The sequence below is a fragment of the Apostichopus japonicus genome, chromosome 15 (genome assembly GCF_037975245.1).
Source record: "Apostichopus japonicus isolate 1M-3 chromosome 15, ASM3797524v1, whole genome shotgun sequence".
NCBI classification, from domain to species: Eukaryota; Metazoa; Echinodermata; class Holothuroidea; order Aspidochirotida; family Stichopodidae; genus Apostichopus; species Apostichopus japonicus.
This window is the reverse complement of record NC_092575.1, coordinates 15,663,019-15,677,798: the sequence shown is the minus strand read 5'-3', so window position 1 is coordinate 15,677,798 and position 14,780 is coordinate 15,663,019. Positions and strand designations below refer to the sequence as shown.

The window sequence follows — 14,780 nt, the reverse complement described above, 5'->3', positions numbered from 1 at the left end:
AATTCTAGTATTGGAATGGTTGTGTTTAATAAGTCATTTCAGCTTTTCTAATGCAAATAGTGCAGTAAGGTAGCATTGGCGTCAGGCTACGTTAGTTGATTAGTGCTTTGTACACCAAATTGTAACCAAATTGCGAAGTTTATGATAAATTAGCCTTATAATTAATTGTAATCCTTAACGCATATGACTGCATATGTCAGAATGATTAAAGAATAAATGTAGTTTTGGCTGAGTCAAAAATACTAAACCCTTGCCTATGTTTACTAGTTAATGAAACTTTGCAGCATCGATACTATATATATATATATATATATATATATATATATATATATATATATATATATATATATACATATATATATATATATATATATATATATATATATATATATTATATGTGTCATACTGTAGTTTCGTGACAACGAATAAGCAAAGTCATTCAGATGAATTAATAGAGTGGGTTTCAAATATTAACATCAACTCACTGATAGACATAAACCTATACTACCACACCATTCTATCATTTACTCTATATTTGAATTTAGTAGGACCTGCTATAGGCAAAGGTCTAGGGTACTGCCTTCCGTAGTTTAATCGTATCCAAAGTTGCAAATGCTAGAATCCATGTCGAGGGAGCTAAAATAAAACACCATTTACATTTCGAAAGGAACATTGCCAGTTACCGTGGTACAAGTTAGTAGATGATATACTTATTATTAATTGTGTTGTTTGTTGTAAACATTCAATGGTGACCAGTAGTTAAATGAAAGGTCATATTTCATCATGTACAGCGTACTCCAAGGATAACTTTCTGTATGTGATATCCAGTGTGGTAGACTAATTAGTAACATTCCATGTGATTCCGTGTCTACCATTGTTTTGACTACACTGCTCATTACAATGCTGCCTTTTCAGTAGGTCTATAGTACATTCTAACACTAGTCTTTTGTCTAATTCGACATAACACCTATCTATGTTTGTGAGATTATAGTTTATATAATAGACTAGGTATATACAACTATCATACATAGTAATTTATTTTACCTTCCAATATCAACTTGTTAGTGTTACCATGGGGTCAAACAAAGTTTTTGCCATCTATTTCTAATAATGCCATATAACTTGGACGCCATTTTGTTTCGCGTTGATTACTCTCCCTGTTAAATATTTATATGTGCCGACAAATAATACCAGTAACGTAAAATCAGACACAGCGGACGGAAGGACGAATTCATATGTATAACAATACTTGTAGGCCTACAGTACCGTTTTAAACAGCTACCGAGGGGCAACATTTCACTTAAGCCTGTATTGCGCAATATAGGCTTGTCGTAAATTCTCTGAATTGGCTTATTAAAGGGCACTTTATACATGATGTTGGTTTAAATATTCAACATTAGAGAACCATTTTTACTACAAAAATGGCACAGTGTTTCTTCTTTTTCTAATTTATGAAAAGGTGCGCTTTGTTGCATTAACAAAACTTGGGCAACTTTTCCCAGGGACGGGGGGGGGGGGGAGAGAAATAGTAAAAAAAGGACATTAAATTACTAAGTAAAAACTTGGCGCCGTACACGTATGACCATATATGATGAAACTGGACTGATTTTTTATATTATTATTTTGTAAATATTTATAATTTACCTGACATTCTGTATATATTTTTTGTACTCCTTGAGTCCTTTGCTAAATACTGCAACATGAGAACAGAGCAAAAGCTTTTGTGTCTAAGTTTACAAAGGCTTCGTGTGTTATCACTGACGTTTGACCTGGCTTGTGGTTTATTGAAAAAGTTGTCACATCATTAAAGCGGTTTGTTTGTCTTTTTGGGTAATGATCTCATAAACAGCAACTACAAATTCAACCTCAACAAAAAGGTCACACTAAACGATAATAACCACCCTTTTGAACATGATCATAACAAATTTGAGTCTTCCAAAGTCAAACAGTGTCAAAATCATTCACCATCAAAAGTCAGGTCAAGGCAACCTTCTTCTTGACAAATTAGACATCCCATAAGACAATTAAATCCAACCTAATTAACAAAAACAACCCCTGAATAGTTTCAACCTGTCACCTATAGGCAAGAAATTCTTAAGGAAACCAATGAAGAAGAATCAGGGAGAGTTCTGTGCTCATATATCATTCCAAATTGTAAGACCTTTTTTTTAGAATCTGGGCAGACACGATTGAAATCATACTATCACCATAACAAACATCCAGTTAACATAAAAGAATAGCGGATTCTCTTCGCCTTTTGTTTGTAAAACAAAATGATAAAATAAATTAAGAAATATCGATTGGTAAATCAATTATGACATTTCTTGACTGTATATAAAGTAGTAGTCTCTCTGAAACAATATATTCTCGTTTATATCATTCTGCATCATTTTTTTTTTCGATAAAATATTTCACTAACTTTGATCATATATCGCTTTTTCCCGCTCCCTTTCTTTGCATTTCCTCTTCAGATTCCCACAACGATAAAGACGCTTAGCCCTTCACTGATAACCCTTTATGGAAGGCAAATGGTAGAAACATCTATAGAGTATGTTCAATCAGAAGACTGACAGGAGACCACGGAAAATATATTATACATAACAAACAAGGAATCACCTTCACGTCTATACATGACGCGAAGTCTCTTAATACCTTAAACTGATATCTCGATATTTTCACACTTCTAGTTGAAACCCCTACCTGAATATCATGTTCCCAACGCTAGATATGGTTTTCTGAACTTGTTTAAGTATCTTTTGAAATAAATAAAAAAGTCTTAACTCCCCATGGAGGGAGAACCCAGTGGGGACATGTCGCTTCGTGACTATTTTTTTCATTTTGTTTATTTGCTCATCTATCATATTATAATGGGTGGCAAGCTAAAGCTTCGGCAAAACTGAAATTTGTTTTCGACAGTGTTCCGTTATGTTTCGGATCTCCAAAAACGAATACCAATTTGAATATTGGAATGTTCCGAGAGGCAGCCTAAGACCATAATGAAGCAAGAAAATAACCAGTTTAAAGAGTAGAAACAGGATTTATTTTCCTCTAGTACTTTAATCGGCTATGCAAACTTCAATGAGGCTTAAAGTCTAAGATCTCAAACACAACAAGTCAATGCTTAATGGAAACTGTAAGATCAAACTAATCATATTAAGCTTTGCATATGTGTATATTATTACTAATGGCTAACTTTACTCATAATTGTTTCCGGAAGATTTCCAAGTAAGATATAATTCTGAATAATAATTTCCCCCCATAAACATTCCTAAAGTGCATTTCCAAACCGCATTCCCAATTTAACCAAATATTTCACAATACCAGCATGTCACACCGGTTTGGTTGTTACTTCTTAACTCAAAAAACCTGACTTGACCAAATAACCAAATACACATTTGTTCAACCATAAAATGAGATAAGCTTTTTATGTTTAGAAGTCACAGCGACAAATGAAAACAATACGTCAATGCGTTAGTTTCTTATATATAAAGACAATGTCATAATATTGTACCCACTTTAATACGTTTATAAAGAGAATCTTCTTTGTTAGTTTACAAGACCTGATCTTGGTTTTAAATAATTTTATATTCTGTTCGAAAGTATGGATAGGCTTACATTTGCAATTTGCATCTTTGCATGGTGATGGTATAGAGAGGTTGGTAGTTGGTGGGTAAAATGGACATCAATGCACAGGTTGAAAGGGCAATGTAAACACTTTTAAAAACATGACATAGATGTAGAGGTCACCATATACGATGCTACACCCCCCCCCCTAAAAAACCCATAAACATTTAAAAAAAACCTAATATGAACAAACAAACAGATATATCTGGTGTATCGATTATAATATTTTGCCCTTATAGTATTATACATACAAGTGATTTCATGATTTTTGTTACCACATAGTGAACTTTGCCCTACAGATGCTTTGAGAAATAACGAAACTTTTTATGAGATTTCTAACGAAAACGGAAGAGGATAAATACATCGTGTCCCTCACGTTTTGACATTTAGTTGGGTTCATTTTATATAGGCAAGATCGTATATGTGTGGTTGCTGTACCTGTGTACCTGTGTACCTGTGTACCAGTTTACCCCCCCCCCCCTTTCACATGTATTACATAAGAAGGATATTCGTAACGTTACCAAGATATCATGTCCAGGAGGGATACAATAACTGAGTTGTGTAAAACCCAGTTATATTATGTTATGTAATGTACAGTGCATGTGATCTATGATCGAAACTACGCTAAACTCCCTTCTCCCTAAGGGGGAGGGGGTAGGGGCGTGCACTGTAAATATTAGTTAGTCACGAATGGCAAAATTCTAGTCACAGTGACTAGATTTAGCTAGTCATTACCAATTCATTAGTTGCAGACCAATTTGCATGGTCGCGCGACTAACATAAATTAGTCACATAAATTTGTACGAACTTTTTTGACACTCACTATGCATGTCATGTATGTAAGCGTGACGAGAATGTTCTAGTCTTCTGTTTGTTTACTTTCTATAACCTTCAGCTTTGACCAATGACGTCATTATTTTTATCCAATCATCGTACCGTAGAATACCGTGTGCTCAGCTGATCAGATATCCAGAAATCAGACGACGACCGGCGATTACATGTATACTGTATGCACGTACGTGGTACGTGGTACGTCGTACATTGCGGTCATTGCCTAACTGCAGATAGAACAGGGCTATCAACAAAATGAGAAGATTCTTAATCATTTAACAAATTGTCAGAAGCAGTTTCAAATTGTCGTCAGTTAGGTAAGTTCAATCACAACTGAAATTCTAGTAAATAATAATTGAAACAATTGACATAATGTTCAAGGAAGGTTTGAATATCGGCGATATGTTAGGCTGGAAAGTATGGGTAAAATTATAACGGTAGGCCTTAGTAAGCTAAACTGTTGCTAACGCTAGGACGAAGCTAGACTAGGATTAGTAGGAGCTTAGTCTTCCTAGTGTAGCCCACATGCGCTCGTAGATGAATAGTACTGTAGTAGCAGTAATACACACTTATATGACATATTTTATATAAATGTGTATTATTAGCTAGTACACTAGGCCCTAGGCCTATATTCTATAATGTTACGAGCGCCTGTGGTGTGGGACTTACACTCTGCTCATGTAGTCTTAAGTATATGGTACTCTTATTTTAGGATATTTTTGCTAAAGTTGGAAGTACCATGTGTTAAACTAAGGACAAAAACTCAGTTTCAATGCATGAAATACCCATAATGTTGTTAGCTTAGGCCTAGGCCTAAGGTTCATAGTGGCCGTAAGTGGCGCTATGTTAGTATCCTACTTCCTAGACCAAGTCTACACCAGCTGTAGCACAATGTTGTAGGGTTCTGTATCTTAAGTGGAGTGGCTGCTGAGTGCTAATACCCTGGACAGAGAATGTTTTGAGTCTTATTTAGCAAATAATCCACAATGGTATGCATTTTCTGCTCCTGCATATGTGCATCAAGGGGTTTTGAGCCTACTCAGCCTATCATAAATTTTCTGTTGTTTGTCAATTTTCAGAGAAAGATAATGTGCCAAGTCCTCAGCATTCACAGCTATATACTTTGAATGGTTGTTGTATCAATGGACTCAACTGGTTAGATGAGGTAACAACAAATTCCAAACAACTCTGACAGCAGAAATAGATATCCTGATACATCATGGGAGATCTACTGTAGTAACTATAGGAACCAGTGCTTGCCACCCATGGAGAATAAGGTAATTTGACATTGTTGTTCTTTGACGAGCAACAAATTTGAATGTTTTATCACAAATTATGCCCCCTATCTACCTCTTGTCCCCAATACCTGTCTTTAATATATTGTAACAACCTATGCATGAACCTTTAAATGGACTGGATATGTTATTGAGGTGAACTGTGTATCTAGATAGCATTTCAGTAAGCTTTCCTTTAGACTACTGTACATACTGTTACAGTTAGGCTGTGGTTTACAAATCCCTATGATCCAGTTTTGGCAAAGAACACCTTCAAGTTAATTCTCTTATTCTTAGTAACTTAACAGTTGCACTGGAGTGACAGGCAATATCAGTTTAACATGTTCCAAACAGTTTAGGAATACATTGGGGTATGTCCTGTAGGTCAGTTTGGGAGGAATCAGCCGGCTGAGCTAAACAAAAGTAGTTTTCATCACATTTCAGAGCCAGAGACGAAAAAGCCCTCCCTGCTGACCCTTCTCTGGATGATGTTTCTGAAGGTATGGCAAGCCAGACGAGACCAAGTGGACTGTGATCCGGATACCAATAAAACCTGCAAGAATTCATAAATGCACCCAACTTGGTCAAGCTTATCAAAATTGGTGACTGGAAATGTTGTTGCAGACGTAGACCTGGTTACTGCTTACACAGTATTGCCCATATCATGTGTATTTACACACTGCACAGTGCATACTGAAATCTCTGAAAAGACATCTTTATGGACCAAAAATGATAATTGCATAGAATTCTGTTGTGGTCTATAATGTGACGACTATAAAAAGTATCAATTTGGTATGAAAAAAATTCATCTCTCAATTAAGGTGGCATACTCCTATTAGAGTCTATATCCATCCCTTCGATCGTTCTCCTTCAGGTCAGTGCCAAAAAGCAGCGGAGAACATCTTTTTTGACCTGCTATCAATCATAATCTAGTTTTTTGTGGCTTGCATGTTGGAGAACATGAACGGAAGAACATGTGGTGAGAAAATTGGGTCAATTGAGGCAGTTTTAGACCCCTTTAGGCTTCCCAGGAGTAGCGTAGGAAAACTGTTTACCACTGAGTGAAGAGGTTTGTTAACAAGTGACGAAAACTTCCGGCTCGAATAGCAAAATATCTACATGGTCATGATACAGAAAATTGTTAGTGCCATGAAAGGCCAACTTGTCAGCTATCCGGTGATAGGTAGCATTGAGCTAGTGAAAACTTCTATCTAGACTAACAGACCACATCACTTTTGTGATTTAGTGTGTAAGTCAATGGGGCTTTTAATGGGCGTATGCTACCTTAAATATAAGGAACAATCTGTGATATACAGTGCGCATTATGCAATCAGTGAAATAACCACAGTACGTAAAGACATACAGAAGTTGTGGCGGAATGGTTTGGGCACTGAACACAGGATTCCATGATCATGGGTTCATGTACCAACCTGGTCGATACGTATGTATCTTTATGAGGACACTTAATCTCAATTGCCTCTCTTTGCCCAGGTGTATAGGGTACCCTGGGAGGTAATTAAAAAATATAGCATTTGCACCGCTTTATGGCTGCAATGATATGGGATCTCCGCTGGGGAACATGTAGATGTAGCTAACCATATTGAGCATAATGTCTGATATGTGTTACCAAGGACCATAGATAGTGTTAGGTAAATACTGTGCCAATGTTGCAATATAAATGGCTAATTTACATTATATTTACAGAGTGTGGCTATGTTACATACTTAACCAAATGCATTATTTAGGCCTTTGTTACTTGACCACACTGTATGTCAAAAGTGAAAAAGGAAGGATATTTTTGTGTGTAATGCAAAGAGATAGTTCACTTGAGTATTCAGCATTGATTTATAGAGAAACTGTGGTGAGTCATAAACCAAACTTATGACAAATAATTTCTCAGCAGAAATTGTAGCATATACGTACACATAATACCGCACACCGGTTATATTCAATAATGCACACCGGTAATACTACTTGTATGCTATAGTGCATGCCTAAGCCCCATATAAGTGTAGTGTATAAGATCATTGTTTGTGTACTTGCGCACACCTTGGGGATCAAGCAAAGTTCAAATTATCAGCAAATGATGTTCGATATATCGGGCAAGTCTTTAATTTGGACTTCAGTGTACTTGGAAAAAATTACAATCATTAAATGGGGTTAGTGTGATTGAACGTGGGGACCTCATTTAAAATGTACCCCAAAAATTGACCTAGAAGGTCAGTTTCTACCATTCAAGACATAGCTTATAGTTTGTGATAAAGTACTTCTAGAAATGTTTTAACTACTTTGTTTTCCGTTTCACCCTAATGTTGCTTCAAGGATAATAACATATTCGACTTACATGTTCTGCATTAATATTGTACCATCACATCCATGGTCAGAAACTCATAATAATATCACTTCCAAGTTCCTAATTCGAGATGATAATTATAAGGATATTTTCTGGCCCTTTTTAACAGCTAAGGTCATATAGAGCTACTCAAGGTCTTTTTATACCATTTGATTTGACATGGGGTATTATTTTTATAAATAAATTTATAAATATGATATATTATTTTGTGTATATTAAATATATGTTATATATATTTATATTTAAATATTAATTAATATAGGCTAAACTTCTATTTTTATATTTGAGCTGTGCACTCGCAATTTTTCCCTTTTTCTGTCTGTCCGTATCTCTTCCATGCTGCTATTTTGATGAAACTGATGAAGCCCATAATGATGCATGGTCAGTGCACAATAAGGGTCTTTAAGAAATTGTAGGAATAGGTCATCAGGGGGTCTAATTGTTTGAAAACTGTTGAACATTGCTAACTTAATGGCTAAGCATTTAAAAGTAATCCCATATTTTTAAGTATTTTCAAGATGTTTTGTGGGAAAAGATTTTGACAATTTTGTAAAAATAAGTTTTCCCAATTGTCCCACAAATATTTATTTTAGTTTTAAATGTTCTTAAACCTTCAGTGTTTGTTACCTTTCTTTATGAGATGACTTTTAAATGGAATGCTTATTTGTCACATTTTGCATTAATACTGAATGTTAATAAAAATTTCCATGAAACTTATAATTTGTGTCACTATCTCAATATGACTAAAAAAAATTAGTCACAACGATGCCTCTATCGACCAGTTTCTTCTAGTCATTTGACTATATAACATTAGTTTTGTGACTAATTAAATCGAGTTTTCTGACTAATTAAAATTAGTCCTACTACGATGCCTCTATCGACCAAAGCTTAGTCCAGTGACCAAAAATATTAGTCATTGCAACTGTGACTACTTATTTAGGTCACAAGACTAGTTTACGATTAAGTACTTTTTAGTTAAGAAATGAGAAAGTGACACACATTGTAAGTTTCATGGTAATTTTTATTAACATTCAGTATTAATGCAAAATGTGACAAATAAGCATTCCATTAAAAATTCATCTCATAAAGAACAGTAACAAACACTAAAGGTTTAAGAACATTTAAAACTAAAATATATATTTATTGGACAATTGGGAAAACTTATCTTTACAACATTGTCAAAATCTTCTCCAATAAAACATCTTGAGACTACTCATGGGATTACTTTGAAACGCTCCTAAGTTGGCAGTGTTCAACAGTTTTCAAACAATTAGATCATGCATCATTATGGGCTCCATCAGTTTCATCAAAATAGCAGCATGGAAAAGATGTGGACAGACAGATAAAGGGAAAGTTTGCGAGTACACAGCTCAAATATAAAAATAGGACTTTAGCCAAATAAATTATCTTAATTAATATATAAATATAAATATACATAACATGTATTTAATATACACAAAATAATATATCATATAACTATTTATAATTTATTTATAAAAATAATACCCCATGTCAAATCAAATGGTATAAAAAGGCTTCAGTAGCTCTATATGACCTTAGCTGTTAAAAGGGCCAGAAAATATCCTTATAAATCATCATCTCGAATTAGGATAAATAAAAATATTACCATGACAAGCTAAACAAAAAAGTGAGCTTAAAAGAGAACCATTGACCAGAGATTAAATCTCTATGTCTAACAACATCTGACAACTACATTTAAAACAAAAGCATAATATAAGTCATTTTATGAACTTGGAAGTGATAGTATTCTGAGTTTCTGACCATGAGATGTGATGGTACAATATTATTGCAGAACATGCAAGTTGAATATGTTATTATCTTTGAAGCAACACTAGGGTGGAACAGAAAACAAAGTAGTTAAAATATTTCTAGAAGTACTTTATCACAAACTATATGCTATGTCTTGAATGGTAGAAACTTACCTTCTAGGTCAATTTTTTGGGGTACACTTTAAATGAGGTCCCCACATTCAATCACACTGACCCCATTTAATGATTGTAATTTTTTCCAAGTACACTGAAGTCCAAATTAAAGACTTGCCCGATATATCGAACATCATTTGCTGATAATTTGAACTTTGCTTGATCCCAAAGGTGTGCGCAAGTACACAAACAATGATCTTATGCACTACACTTATGTGGGGTTTAGGCATGCACTATAGCATACTAGTAGTATGACCGGTGTGCATTATTGAATATAACCGGTGTGCGGTATTATGTGTACGTATATGCTACAATTTCTGCTGAGAAATTATTTGTCATAATTTTGGTTTATGACTCACCACAGTTTTTCTATAAATCAATGCTGAATACTCAAGTGAACTATCTCTTTGCATTACACAAAAAATATCCTTCCTTTTTCACTTTTGACATACAGTGTGGTCAAGTAACAAAGGCCTAAAGACATTTGGTTAAGTATGTAACATATAGCCACACTCTGTAAGTGTAATGTAAATTAGCCATTTATATTGCAACATTGGCATAGTATTTACCTAACACTATCTATGGTCCTTGGTAACACATATCAGACATTATGCTCAATGTGGTTAGCTACATCTACATGTTCCCCAGGGGACATCCCATATCATTGCAGCCATAAAGCGGTGCAAATGCTATATCTTTAATTACCTCCCAGGGTACCCTATACACCTAGGTGAAGAGAGGCAATTGAGATTAAGTGTCTTCATTAAAGATACATACGTATCGACCAGGTTGGTACATGAACCCACGATCATGGAATCCTGTGTTCAGTGCCCTAACCATTCCGCCACAACTTCTGTATGTCTTTACGTACTGTGGTTATTTCATTGATTGCATAATGTGCACTGTATATCACAGATTGTTCCTTATATTTAAAGTAGCATACACCCATTAAAAGCCCCATTGACTTACACACTAAATCACAAAAGTGATGTGGTCTCTAAGTCTAGATAGAAGTTTTCACTAGCTCAATGCTACCTATCACCGGATAGCTGACAAGTTGGCCTTTCATGGCACTAACAATTTTCTGTATCATGACCATGTAGATATTTTGCTATTCGAGCCAGAAGTTTTCGTCACTTGTAAACAAGCCTCTTCACTCAGTGGTAAACAGTTTTCCTACGCTACTCCTGGGAAGCCTAAAGGGGTCTAAAACTGCCTCAATTGACCCAATTTTCTCACCACATGTACTTCCATTCATGTTCTCCAACATGCAAGCCACAAAAAACTAGATTATGATTGATAACAGGTCAAAAAAGATGTTCTCCGCTGCTTGTTGGCACTTACCTGAAGAAGAACAATTGAGGGGATGGATATAGACTCTAATAGGAGTATGCCCCCTTAATTGAGAGATAAATTTGTTCATACCAAATTGATACTTTTTATAGTCGTCACATTATAAACCACAACAGAATTCTATGCAATTATCATTTTTGGTCCATAAAGATGTCTTTTCAGAGATTTCAGTATGCACTGTGCAGTGTGTAAATACACATGATATGAGCAATACTGTGTAAGCAGTAACCAGGTCTACATCTGCAACAACATTTCCAGTCACCAATTTTGATAAGCTTGACCAAGTTGGGTGCATTTATGAATTCTTGCAGGTTTTATTGGTATCTGGGTCACAGTCCACTTGGTCTGGCTTGCCATACCTGCAGAAACATCATCCAGAGAAGGGTCAGCGGGGAGGGCTGTTTCGTCTCTGGCTCTGAAATGTGATGAAAACTACTTTTGTTTAGCTCAGCCGGCTGATTCCTCCCAAACTGACCTACAGGACATACCCCAATGTATTCCTGAACTGTTTGGAACATGTTAAACTGATATTGCCTGTCACTCCAGTGCAACTCTTAAGTTACTTAGAATAAGAGAATTAACTTGAAGGGGTTCTTTACCAAAACGGAATCACTGGGATTTGTAAAACACAGCCTAACTGTAAAAGTATGTACAGTAGTCTACAGGAAAGCTTACTGGAATGCTATCTAGATACACAGTTCACCTCAATAACATAATCAGTCCATTTAAAGGTTCATGCATAGGTTGTTACAATATATTAAAGACAGGTATTGGGGACAAGAGGTAGATAGGGGGCATAATTTTTGATAAAACATTCAAATTTGTTGCTTGTCAAAGAACAACAATGCCAAATTACCTTATTCTCCATGGGTGGCAAGCACTGGTTCCTATAGTTACTACAGTAGATCTCCCATGATGTATCAGGATATCTATTTCTGCTGTCAGAGTTGTTTGGAATTTGTTGTTACCTCATCTAACCAGTTGAGTCCATTGATACAACAATCATTCAAAGTATATAGCTGTGAATGCTGAGGACTTGGCACATTACCTTTCTCTGAAAATTGACAAACAACAGAAAATTTATGATAGGCTGAGTAGGCTCAAAACCCCTTGATGCACATATGCAGGAGCAGAAAATGCATACCATTGTGGATTATTTGCTAAATAAGACTCAAAACATTCTCTGTCTAGGGTATTAGCACTCAGCAGCCACTCCACTTAGGATACAGAACCCTAAAACATTGTGCTACAGCTGGTGTAGACTTGGTCTAGGAAGTAGGTTACTAACATAGCGCCACTTACGGCCACTATGATTATGAACCTGAGGCCTAGGCCTAAGCTAACAACATTATGGGTATTTCATGCATTGAAACTGAGTTTTTGTCCTTAGTTTAACACAAGGTACTTCCAACTTTAGCAAAAATAACCTAATATATGAGTACCATGTATTTAAGCCTACAAGAGCAGAGTGTAAGTCCCACTCCGAAGATCTTCAGTTCAGAGTGCACGAAATGCAGACCGGGTTGGTGGTCGACGAAGTGGTGTCTAGAAACTTGACGTAGGCTAGCCTAGTACACCACAGGCGCTCGTAACATTATAGAATATAGGCCTAGTGTACTAGCTAATAATACACATTTATATAAAATATGTCATATAAGTGTGTATTACTGCTGCTACTACTAGAGCCTATTGTACTATTCATCTACGAGCGCATGTGGGCTACACTAGGAAGACTAAGCTCCTAGCCTAGCTTCGTCCTAGCGTTAGCAACAGTTTAGCTTACTAAGGCCTACCGTTATAATTTTACCCATACTTTCCAGCCAAACATATCGCCGATATTCAAACCTTCCTTGAACATTATGTCAATTGTGTCAATTATTATTTATTAGAATTTCAGTTGTGATTGAACTTACGTAACTGACGACATTTTGAAACTGCTTCTGACAGTTTGCTAAATGATTAAGAATCTTCTCATTTTATTGATAGCCCTATTCTTTCTGCAGTTAGGCAATGGCCGCAAGTACAACGTACCACGTACGTGCATACAGTATATATGTAATCGCCGGCCGTCGTCTGAATTTTTGATCTCTGATCAACTGAGCACACGGTATTCTACGGTACGATGATTGGATAAAAATAATGACGTCATTGGTCAAAGCTGAAGGTTATAGAAAGTAAACAAACAGAAGACTAGAACATTCTCGTCACGCTTACATACATGACATGCTTAGTGAGTGTCAAAAAAGTTCGTACAAATTTATGTGACTAATTTATGTTAGTCGAACGACCATGCAAATTGGTCTGCAACTAACGAATTGGTAATGACTAGCTAACTCTAGTCACTGTGACTAGATTTTTGCCATTCGTGACTAACTAATGTTTACAGTGCGTTGTAGTGTGGAGTCGAATTATTAGTATAGCCTAACTTCATCCATTATTCTCAATATCAAGAGTAGGCTTGTTTTCTGTTTATTTCCTCATTATTTCCTTTGTCTTTAGGAGAAAAGAGAATTTAAGCTTGATATACTACTTCCTAAGTATAAAAGGGCAATAAATATCAATTATGCCGGGAATCGATTGCTATTGCCCTATAATATATACTCCACTCTCCTTTCCAAGGGAGGTGGAATGGTTGCCGTGTCGGTTTATTTGGTCTTATTTTCTTGTACCATGGCCGCTATAAAGAGTTGGTATATGAGTATTATTAATTATTTTTTACTTAAAGACGAAACAGAAGACAAAATAATTGACAAATGAATGAAGCTGGAACTTACATTTTCCATTTCCAACTGGTGGCGCAAGTCAACTTCATAAATATTCCAATTACGGGTTAGCAATATAAAATTTGCACGTTCCATCCCTTACATTTAATAAATCTAATTTTCGTTTTGGTAACTTTATTTCTTTGACCAAGCTTTTCAAGTCCAATCATGTACACCTAAATGACAAACTGAAGTTGAAGGTAATTTTAACTTTTTCTCGGATTCTTGGCTGAATGTTCCATCAAATATGCCAGCTTGCATAAACGTTCTCAGTTAATAAGTTAAACGTCATCTACTGGCAAATTTGCAAATATTGATTGATATAACGTAACCACGTTTTGTGAAAAGTACTGAATATTTCCAAATCTTATGTTAAAATCGAACACAGAAACATAATTCGGGCAAAAGACAAACACTCATATTCTCTCAGCAAATCAATTTGTAGTGTCCATCTATAGTATCAAGAATTGTTGCCGAATAAACAAGGATGATTTGTAGTTTGTATATATTGAATACAGTACTTTTCAACCTTTAAAATTAAGTATCTAATAAGAATTGTTTTAGGGTTTTGTTTCACATTTGAACATCAATTTAAAGGTAATTACACATATCCACGATACTAACTTGTAACCATTCAATT

The 14,780-nt window shown here is 35.5% G+C and overlaps 2 long non-coding RNA genes across 2 annotated transcripts; one reads left to right on the top strand and one right to left on the bottom strand.

Moving 5' to 3' along the window:
- The first annotated feature begins 4,109 nt into the window (after nt 1-4,109).
- Nucleotides 4,110-7,427, top strand: LOC139981410 (uncharacterized). Its single transcript, XR_011797838.1, has 3 exons — nt 4,110-4,772; nt 5,535-5,732; nt 6,174-7,427. It is a non-coding gene; the product is annotated as an uncharacterized lncRNA (long non-coding RNA).
- Nucleotides 7,428-7,478: 51 nt separating this feature from the next.
- LOC139981544 (uncharacterized) lies at nt 7,479-13,760 on the bottom strand. The gene is made up of 3 exons (XR_011797887.1): nt 13,292-13,760; nt 12,235-12,432; nt 7,479-11,793 (listed from the first exon to the last, which is right to left on the bottom strand). It is a non-coding gene; the product is annotated as an uncharacterized lncRNA (long non-coding RNA).
- Nucleotides 13,761-14,780: the final 1,020 nt, after the last annotated feature.